Here is a 10,144-nt window from a genome sequence, read left to right as displayed (position 1 = left end):
TCCCTCTCTCTGCCCTCTCAGCTACATAATTCCCTTCCTCATAGTTCCTTACTTTTCATTCTTCCTTTATTTCTCTTCCTTGGGTGGGAAAAAGAGGCAGGATGATGATGTTACTGATGATTATGATGATGATAACGATTTCTCTGTCTTCTTCCCTCTCTTTTCTCCCTTACTGTTTTGCTTTCTTGCTTCCTGACTTTTCATTACTCGCCTTCTTCCACCCTTCTTTCTCTTAATTCGCCCATCTTTAGCTTTTTTTCTCTCTTTTTCTCTTCTCCCTTAATTGCCCCTTTCCTACTCTTCCTTCCTGTCTTCCTTCCTTTCATAACATCTTTCATCCTCTTAGGCCGCACCGACTCACTCTCAGCTGATTAAAAGCATCTGACGTTAAATACAGCAAAATAATAAAGGTGTTCCAATTGTGAGAGGATTAACGATACAAATATTACCACTCTCAGGCTCACATACTCTCACTACAGAATCAAACAATATGACGTTAACGTGGATATAAAACTAGAGCTGATTCGACCAAGAGAGGAGTAACCTACTTCTCTCCTTTTTTACCTGCGGCGATAGGCAGCAGCTCAGTGAGTGGTCAGTGATCTTCTTCTGCTTCTGCTTCTGGCGGATTTGTTAAATGGAGGCCTCTGGAGACATAAAAAAGTGGTACCATATATGGCAATCTGACATGGAGAATCCAAATCTGCCATCAGCTAACACCTGAAGTGGCGCCATCTAACGACAACCTTAGTAAAAGTTGTCGCTAGCTAGCGCCACCTCACCGCAGGTTGCAGAGCAATTCTAATCTCGTTTTTATCCATTTTTTTCTTTCTTTCCTATTCAGCCTCCTCAACTTCTTATTTTCCCTACAAATTGGCCTTTCCTTTTTCCCTTCTTTTCCCCTCCTTCGCTGTCATTCTTTTTTTCTTCTTTTTTTTCATCATCTTGTGTTCGGTCTCCATTTCCTCATTTGCCATTCTTCTTACATAACGTTCTCTTTCCCCTATCCTCCTTCCCCTTCTCACAATCTCTCTCCATTCTCTCTTTGTTTCCCCTCTCATACTTTCTCCAGCTCATACTGTCCTCGATTCCAGTCCTTCTCCTTTCTCTTTCTACCTTTCACTCCAAATCCTTTGCCCACCCTCCCTTTATTCTCTCATATCCCTTTCTTTCAGTCCATACTACTGTCCCTTCTTTTAGTCTTTCATTTCTCCCTCTCCTAGTCCGCATACTCTTCCTGTCTTGATTCTCTCATTCCCTCTCTCCATTCCTCCTTTCTCAGATTATTTTTCTCACAAATCTACAGTATATTCCTCTTCTTCTGGGCTCCATTCCTAGCTCTTATATTTCATACAGTAGTTTCCTTCCTTTTCTCTTCCCCTTCTGTGACGGTGTGAATTATCAGAGGGCGCGTGCACACATGTGCTCCAACAAGTGTTTGCACCATGTAAGCAACATATTAACGAACACGCTGCAAACATGCTGGGAACAGCAACATCCAGATCATGTTGGCAACACCATGATGAAGTCTCAGCTGCCTGGTATAGACGCAAACATCCCATCGCTTCTGCTGCCAGTATTCGATGCTGCACTGAAACATGTTTGCATACATCTGTCCAAATATACCCAAACATGTTGCCTGCTGTGTTGCCAACAGATGTTCGAGGGCACGTGTGGACGCGCACAGAGACGCTAGCTGACACGCCACGGGACTCGAGATGCGAGGATTTAACAGCCTCCGAGCTCATCTCATTTCCGGCACCTAATTTATACCTCTACACTTGAACGTCATACGAATCCCTGTTCTGCCACTGCCAGGTAGGAGTAATTCCAATAACAAGCTTCTCACGATGACCCAGACAACTGACAACCACATGGCATATCACCCGGTCAGAGTCCCTCTGGGAAAATCCTGTTTTACTCACCGGACTCCGGCTGCTAAAAGTGGTACAGCAACCTAAGTACGCAGTCAAGAGGACCTACACTTGGAGTCCGTGAGAGGATAGTCAGACCTACTGGGCAACAACTCATCTCCAGTTCAGATTCACAAGAAGTTAACGAAAGAGAACAACTGCGGTAGGTCAGGTGATTCATGCTAGGCAGCTGGTACAAGAATGATTAAACGACCAGACTAAGACAAGGATAGCAAAGAAGAAAGCTCTCCCCCATTCACCAAACCCTACAATTGAAACCGGCAGGAAAAAGTCAGGAGGAACACCACGTATTATAGAAAAACTGACGAGGACGTTTTGTTGGGAAGTGCAAACGAAGAAGAGTCTATCGTAGTGAAACCTAAAAAATGAAAGAAAATTAATTGATACATGTTATTAGGAGATTTTTTTAATATCCAGCCCTTACTTGTCACATGCTTCTCTAGCCTATGCTTGTAACTCTCAATGGAAGGGGCAGCAACTACATCATTAGGCAGCTTATTGGCATACAAATATCTACCCATTTCCTTACGAAAACGGAATTTATCTAGTCTGGAATCTTGTTCGTGGTAGCTGGGGGCGCTCACCATCCATTCACTCGATGTAGTGCTGCTCTCGGGTGTCTGCCGTTTCCACTCCTTCATCCTTCTTTCCTTCCATCCTCTTCTGTCTTTCTTTCCTTCATTCGTTCCTCGTCCTTCTGCCTACGGGTGACTATACACTCCCTCTTCTGTCTTTTTTTTCCTTCATTCTTTCCTCTTCCTTCTGCCTGTGGGTGACTCTTCATTGAGTGACAAGCCAGATGGTTTCCTGTACAAACCATTTACTACGCTGGGTGGTAACCATATAACCAAATTTTGGCGCCTGGTGGTTTAGTGAGTAATTACGGCGTTCCAATCGGATTGAGCCGGTGAAGGTTTATATGCAAGGGAGGGTTGGGGTTTATTGCTCACGTAATGCCAATCAGGGATAAGTGAGGCTGGTCACTCTCATATTAAATGTCAGGACCAACTTGCTAGCCCAGGGCTTCTACGCTCCGCATGAGGCATTGTAAGATTGGATGATGGATGGATGGATGGATGGATGGAATAATTACTTCTAGTTTTATCCTGTATGCCTAATATAAGCACCTTCATAATATCTCCTTTACTTATTCACATCATCCACTTATACAACTCAGTTAAGTCTCCCCTTTCTCTACGTCTTTCTTGTGAGTGCATATTTTATTTTTCAGTCTGTCTTCATATGAAAGGTTCCGAACTTTATGTTTTTTTTTTTTTCTTTGTCATTCTTCTCTGTACATTTTCTAAAGAATTTATATTCATTCTATAATACGGACATCAAAACTGCACTGCATAGTCTAAATATGATCTTACAAATGATAAAGTTGCTGTATTACTTTAGATGTCCTGTTGCTCACTCTTAGCGAAATAAATCCTGAGATCCTATTGAATTTATTTCTCGAATTAATACGTTATTGCCTTAGTTTGAGGTCGTTTACTAACAGTGACTCTTAGATCTCTCTCGCATTCCCATTTACAGTATTAATTTCCTTATCTAAACTATATCTAGTATCAGAGATGGCCTTTCCCATGTTGAGTCCTTTACATTTTTCCACGTTAAATTCCACTAGCAATCCTTAGACCGCTTGATAAATTTATAGAGGTCCTATCGTAGTTGAGCTAATAATGAGCCATATTTTTGTGTCATCGGCAAATTTGCTAATACTGCCAGTGATTTCTATGTCTAGATCATATCTAATGTAGTCCTTATAAGTTGGTCAATAATAGGGTGATGGAATATATATATATATATATATATATATATATATATATATATATATATATATATATATATATATATATATTATGATAAGGGGTGGAGTACTGATCTCTCTCGTTCACCGCTACTTACTAATCCCCAGTCCGACTTAGTGTCATTCATTAAAACTCTCAACTTTCATCCCTTCAGTCATGATACCATCTATTTTAAGATATCGCAGTCTATACCGTGTGCTCAGATCTTCTTATCCTTTCATGTGGGACCCTATCAAACGCTTTACAAAAGTCCAGTCAATAATATCGTAAACTTTATCTGTATCTACCACCTCATGGACCTCCGAGAAGAATTACATCAAGTCTGTGAGGCAGGATCATGAATCACCGCTGACTTCCGATTATAAGAGTAAATTTTTCTAAGTGTTCTCTAACTTGCTTTGTTAAAATAGATTCCAGCATTTTTCCTACTGTTGATTTCAGACTTATCGGACGATAATTCGACGCAACTAATGTGTCACCCTTTTTAAAATGGGTACCACGTTACGGTCTTCCACGCCTCTGGAACTTCTTCATTAATCTGACAGTCCTATTGGGGAGCGAATACCCTGATTATGATGCCCAGACTAGCTGCAGTGGCAAGTGAATTATAATGATAATTCCCCCTCCACATCACCACTTGTCATACCAGTTTGGGAGGCAATCTCATTCTGTCTGGCACAGCACTGGGATACCAGTATCAGTAATCTGCCCTCGATCCTGTTATCTTCAATCAAAGGTGAAGCTCCAGTTAGGACGCACTGAGTAATGCTTTCGTCCACGAACACACAGGACTTAGGCATCGATTTCATGGACATGCACAGAAACCTAATGCAACACTTGTCTCCAACAAGCATACACTATGCCTACCCCATTCCCAGCCCCTACAAGCTTGCACTAAAAAAATCGCTCAGTCATGCGTGTATACGTGATATAATATTCAGCCTTGGCTAGGACTGAATGTAGGAGGAAAGAACTGCAGGGAAGGGACCTCTTCTATTCAGCGTTTCTCCAAGCAGACTTCCTCAGGAATAACAAACAATGATAGCATCAAACGGCCTGGGATATATAAGTCGCTTGTTGCTAGTACTGTGTGCTATTCCTCAGGAATCCTGGTTGGCGAAACGTTGCATAAAACAGGTTCCTTCTCTGCACTTGGTGTTTTTACCTGCAATGTGCATATAGGTTATTAAGGGATTGCCGCCCTGATCCAGAAGATTTAATTTTGTCAGGAGCAATATTCAAGCGATGCGGGCAGAATAAGTAACTCATCCATTTAATCCTATAGGCAAATTGGAATTATAGACATAAATATGAATATAAATATAGATATGCAGAGAACGATGTAGGTATAGAGTAGATGTAATTGCCTTAAAAAGTGTCAGTTGAACAAAAATTATACCCTTCTTCCCTTTCTACTCTCCGCTCTCGCTCTCTCTCTCTCTCTCTCTCTCTCTCTCTCTCTCTACTATTTTTTTCTTTCAAACCCCGTAGATTTATACTCTTTCTCCAGGCACCTTTTGCTGATCCATATTCTCTCACAGATCTCTTTCTCTTCTACATTGTTTTTCTTCCTATTTCTAATCTTCAACTATCCTCATTTTCGTTTCAGTGTCTTCCTAATCACCTTTCTTTCCACTTATCTAACTGTTTTCCCCTCTTTTCACTCGTTTCATTTATTAGATCATGTTTCTCGCTTGCTTCTATTCCTATTCAACTACTCTAGAAGTAGGTCCGAATTATGAAACTCAAATCATCAAAAGGGCCATACTTTATTTTACCTGATATTTATTCCCATTATCTTAGCACTTATACACAGAAAGAAAAGAGAAATTCATATATTATTTGCGTTTCATTTTCGCTAAATACATAACTTAAAGGAAAAATGCAAAACTTTCTGTTAGATGATTGTTTATTTATTTTCATGCTTCTGAGTCTGTCAAAAGCTTCCTTCCCCTCCCCCCCCAAAAAAAAAAGACTTAAGGGCCTGAATTGGCCCTCGAGTCGTCATTTGAATAGCCGTGGCCTATGATCTACAGTCTTTTAAATGCAGTGTGTCCAGGCATGCAACTCAAATGGTTATTTTTCTTGGAATGAAAAACCTTGCCGGCTCCTGTCCTTTGGTTCCGTTTTCCTTATATAATATATATATATATATATATATATATATATATATATTTTCATCATACATTCTGCCTTTAGCCACTCACTTCTCTCTTCCAGCTGCCATTCAGTCCTTGTCTGCTTCCCTGCCCATCCCCTTCCTCTGCTCCCACCTCCTCAAAAAGAACCCAATATTTACAATTGCTTTTCCACATTTCTGTCGTCTTTTCCTGACTACCTGTCACACTCCACCCTCACCCCCTTCTTTCCTCTCTCACCCCACCTTCACTTCTTTTTCCCCTGCCTCACCCCACTCTTATTCCATTCTTCTCTGGTTCCCCTTACCCTTCCTACCTTTCTACCTGCCTCATTCTCTATGCCCTGTCCACACCCTTCTCTTTCTCACTCCACCACACTTACAGTGGTTTCCTCCATGCTTCACCACATTCCATCTACCTTCATCCGTGCCTCACTCGACCCTACCTACCTTTCTCTGTGTGTCATATCAGCATACCTACCCCATTGATTATCTAACCTCACCGCACCAGCCAACCCCCCTTCTTTACGTTACCCTGTCTACCTGCCTCCCCTCCTCATCTTACCTTTTTTAGCCTCCACTCTGTCTCACCCCACCACAATTACCTTTTTGCTTCACCCCACCCTACCTACCTTCTTCTCTGTCATAACCTATTCCACCTGTCTTCCTCTGTGCCTCACCTCATCCCATATACCTTCTAACTTACCCCAGCCGACCCACCTGTCTTCCACCCTGCTTCACTGGGATGTGGCTTCGAGGGTTACGAACAATGCTGGATACCCCTGTTTGTATGCATGTACACATACATACATACACACGTACACACACATAGATAGATAGATTGATTGATACAGATAGATAGATAGACAGAAAAACAGATATCAGGACACTTCCTCCCACACTCTCCTCCCACGCTCCGAGACTTGCCTCCTTGGCTTACCTCACCCTACCTACCACTTTTTTCTGCTTCACTCCACCCAGTATATTTTTAATCCAATCTCACGGTAACCCACGTTTTCTCAATTCTATTTCCCACAACCCTACGTATTTTTAGCCCTCTCTTAGTCCGTCCTGCCATTCTTCCTCATAGCCTCACATCCCTCTTCATTTTGTCCCAGATCCTCACTTCTCCCAGACTGCCTTCCCTCTTGCCTCGCCCCTGCCTACTGACCGTCCACCCTCTCTCACCCACACATACCTCCCCACCCCAGTTTGCAAAGTTTTATTCTTTTCACGTTCCTGTCCAACCTCTCTCACTCAGCTTTGCCAGCCATTTCCCACTAGCACCCTGTCTGCCCTTCTATCCTTATTTCCCCTCCCCATCCCGCTCTGCCTTCACACTCCAATTACCAGAGTCTCTTTTTTTTCACTTTTATGTCCTTTCTTTTTCACCTCACCCAACCTAGCTTTCTCCCACACTCACCCCGCTACCTCCCTGCCTCACTCCACCCTACCTGTCTCCTCACACACATACCCTCCATGCCTCCCTTCCTTATTCCACCATGCGCAATACCTCACCACAGTCTACTTATCTTCCTTCTACATTTTCTCCCTGGCTATTTGACTCACCCCTCCCTGTCTGCCAGCCTCTTCCCATCCTACCTATCTCCATCCAGACTTACCCTGCTACCTCCCTGCCTCACCTCGCCCGGCCTGCTTACCTCCTTGCACCATCTCGTCCTATCCATCTTCTTTCTAATCTTAACCTGTCCTTCCAACCTTTCCTCTGCCTAATCCAGCTGCAGTTCTGCCTGTCTGCCTCACCTCGCCCTGCCCGCTTGCCTCACGTTCCCCTCCTCAATGTTTCACGGGACAATCGAAGGCCTAACTGCTGACTCGCCCTCCCGGAGCCCCAATTTGAATTTTTAATGACAAATGTAAAATTCGTTGTCTGGCCCATAAATATCAGGGGTCGCGCAAGGGTGAGAGAAGCAGAGGGAGTGTTAGAGGGAGGAGGAGGAGGAGGAGGAGGCAGAGGGAGGTGATGGAGGAATAACGGAGACGGGGAGGTAGAGAGAGGTGATGGAGGAAGAGTGGAGAGGGATAGAAGGAGTATGAAAGTAAGGGAGAAAATACAGAAAGGAGAGCGAGAGAGTGAGCAAGATGGAAAGGAAGTATCTATATAGAATGGAGAGGGAGACACTGTGACAGACAGAAAGGAGAAATGGGGAATAACGAGGGAGAGATGAGAATGAAGTAAGGAAGAAATAAAGAACTGAGAGTGCGAGACTGAGAAACATAACACTGAGAAATATAGAATGAAGAGGGAGGGCGTGACAAAGAGGAAGTAGTGAGAACGCAGGGAAGGGGGAATCTGAGGTAAAAAAATGAGAGGAAGGTAAGGGGAGGAGAAGCAGGTTGAGAAACTCAGAACGAGTGGAGAGGGAAAGACTGACAACAGAGGGAGTCGAGAGAAAGGAAGAGAGAAGTGGGAACGGAGGAAAGGGGAGGGGAAAAGAGGAGAAAGAGAGATTTAGAAAAAGGCAATTGAGATGGAAGAAGGAAAGATGTCAAGAGGAAAAGGAGGGATTGGGTCAGGAGAAACAGAAATAGAAATCAAGCGGAAGAGAGAAGGGACAAGGGAGGAAGGCTTGTGATTGAGAGAGAGAGAGAGAGAGAGGCGTGGGAGGGAGGAGGGAGTAAAGAGAAAACTTTCAAGGGTAAAACACTGTATAGGGAAGAACAGACCAAGAAAGGCGGAAGAAAAGATAACGAAAATTAGCAACTTGAGAAGAAGGGGGAGGAAAAGAGAAAGGAGATGCAGAAGGGAGTATGAAGGGAAAAAATCGGTTGCTGCTCCGTTAGTGATTCAGAGACTGTTAGTTATTCTATAGGGTGAGCCATGATTATTATATTTTTTCTAAACGATTAAAGGAAGCAAATACAGCGGCTTTCCGTCACCCACTGATTTTTCTGTAAGTGAAGCCGAGAGGGTCTATCTATCTACAGTATATACCTAGGCTGCTTCCCCCAAAGAAAGGGAGGTAGCCGAGACAGGACGACACACTCCCAATTTACTCATCGACACACACACATTCACTAGCATCTTAGCCCCCAGGGAAGAAGGGACAGATCCTCACCACACCACACAGCCCGAGGGCCAACCGCGCAGTGCAATCAGCAACATCTGCAGCAGAGCTCGACAGTAGAGCTGGTTAACCCCTGCCACATCTTAATGGACCCATCCCCATGCCTGCACCTGATCTGACCAAATGCAGGAGAATATCCCCTCAGGGCTGCGTCACCATTTATTCATTCACAATTTCTCTCCAGTCATTCCTATCACACTCAGCCACTCTTCCTTGCTCAACAGACATCCCTCTCGCATCCAACGCTCTCTTCACACTGTCCATCCGTCCTATTTGTGGTCTTCCTCTCAGCTTTAAAGCTCTCACATACGTTCCAGTTATCTTTTTCACCAATCGCTTATCATCCATTCTCTCCATATGCCCAGACCATCACAACACCCTCTGCTCAACTCGATCAGCCATCTCCTGCACAACTCCAGTTCTCCTTTACACTTCATCATTTCTCACTCGATCCATATGCATCACTCCACACATACTCCTCAGACACCTCACATCCATTACATTCAAACTTGTCCTCTCAGCTACACGCATATTCCATGTTTCAGCCCCATATAACGCAGTCGGTACCGCAACACCCTCATACAACCTTCTCTTTACATGCATCTAAGCGAACGACATCTAAACACTTTTTTCATTCCTCCCGGCACCTTTCCTACCTCATTCATTCTAAACTTCACTTCTGCATCTATTCTTCCATCCAGAGCAACATGTGACCCTAAATACTTAAAACACTCTACCTCCTCAAGCAACTAACCATTCAGAGCTATATTCTTCCTCCTACCGTCTACGAAACTAGTACACTTCATCACTTTACTCTTATTCTCATTTACTCTCAATTTCCTCCTTTCACACACCCTTCCAAACTCCTTTACCAACTATCTCAATCTCTTCTCTGAATCAGCCACCAGTGCAGTATCATCCGCAAACAGCAGCTGATTCAGATTCCACTCTTTACCGACAGCATTCACCAGACTCAACCTCCACCTAACACTCTTGCATTCACCTCCCTTACAACACCATCCATATAATCATTAAACAACCAAGGCAACATCACACATCCCTGCCACAGCCCCACTCTCACATGAAACCAATTGCTCACTGTATTTCCCACTGTTACACACGCTCTACTATTTACATAAAAACTTTTCAGTCCTTTTAGCAGCCTACCGT

The sequence above is a fragment of the Coenobita brevimanus genome, chromosome 65 (assembly GCF_032717465.1).
Source record: "Coenobita brevimanus isolate Jiangsu-jjx chromosome 65, ASM3271746v2, whole genome shotgun sequence".
NCBI lineage: Eukaryota > Metazoa > Arthropoda > Malacostraca > Decapoda > Coenobitidae > Coenobita > Coenobita brevimanus.
The sequence above is the reverse complement of the archived record's forward strand: the minus strand, read 5'-3'. Positions refer to the sequence as shown.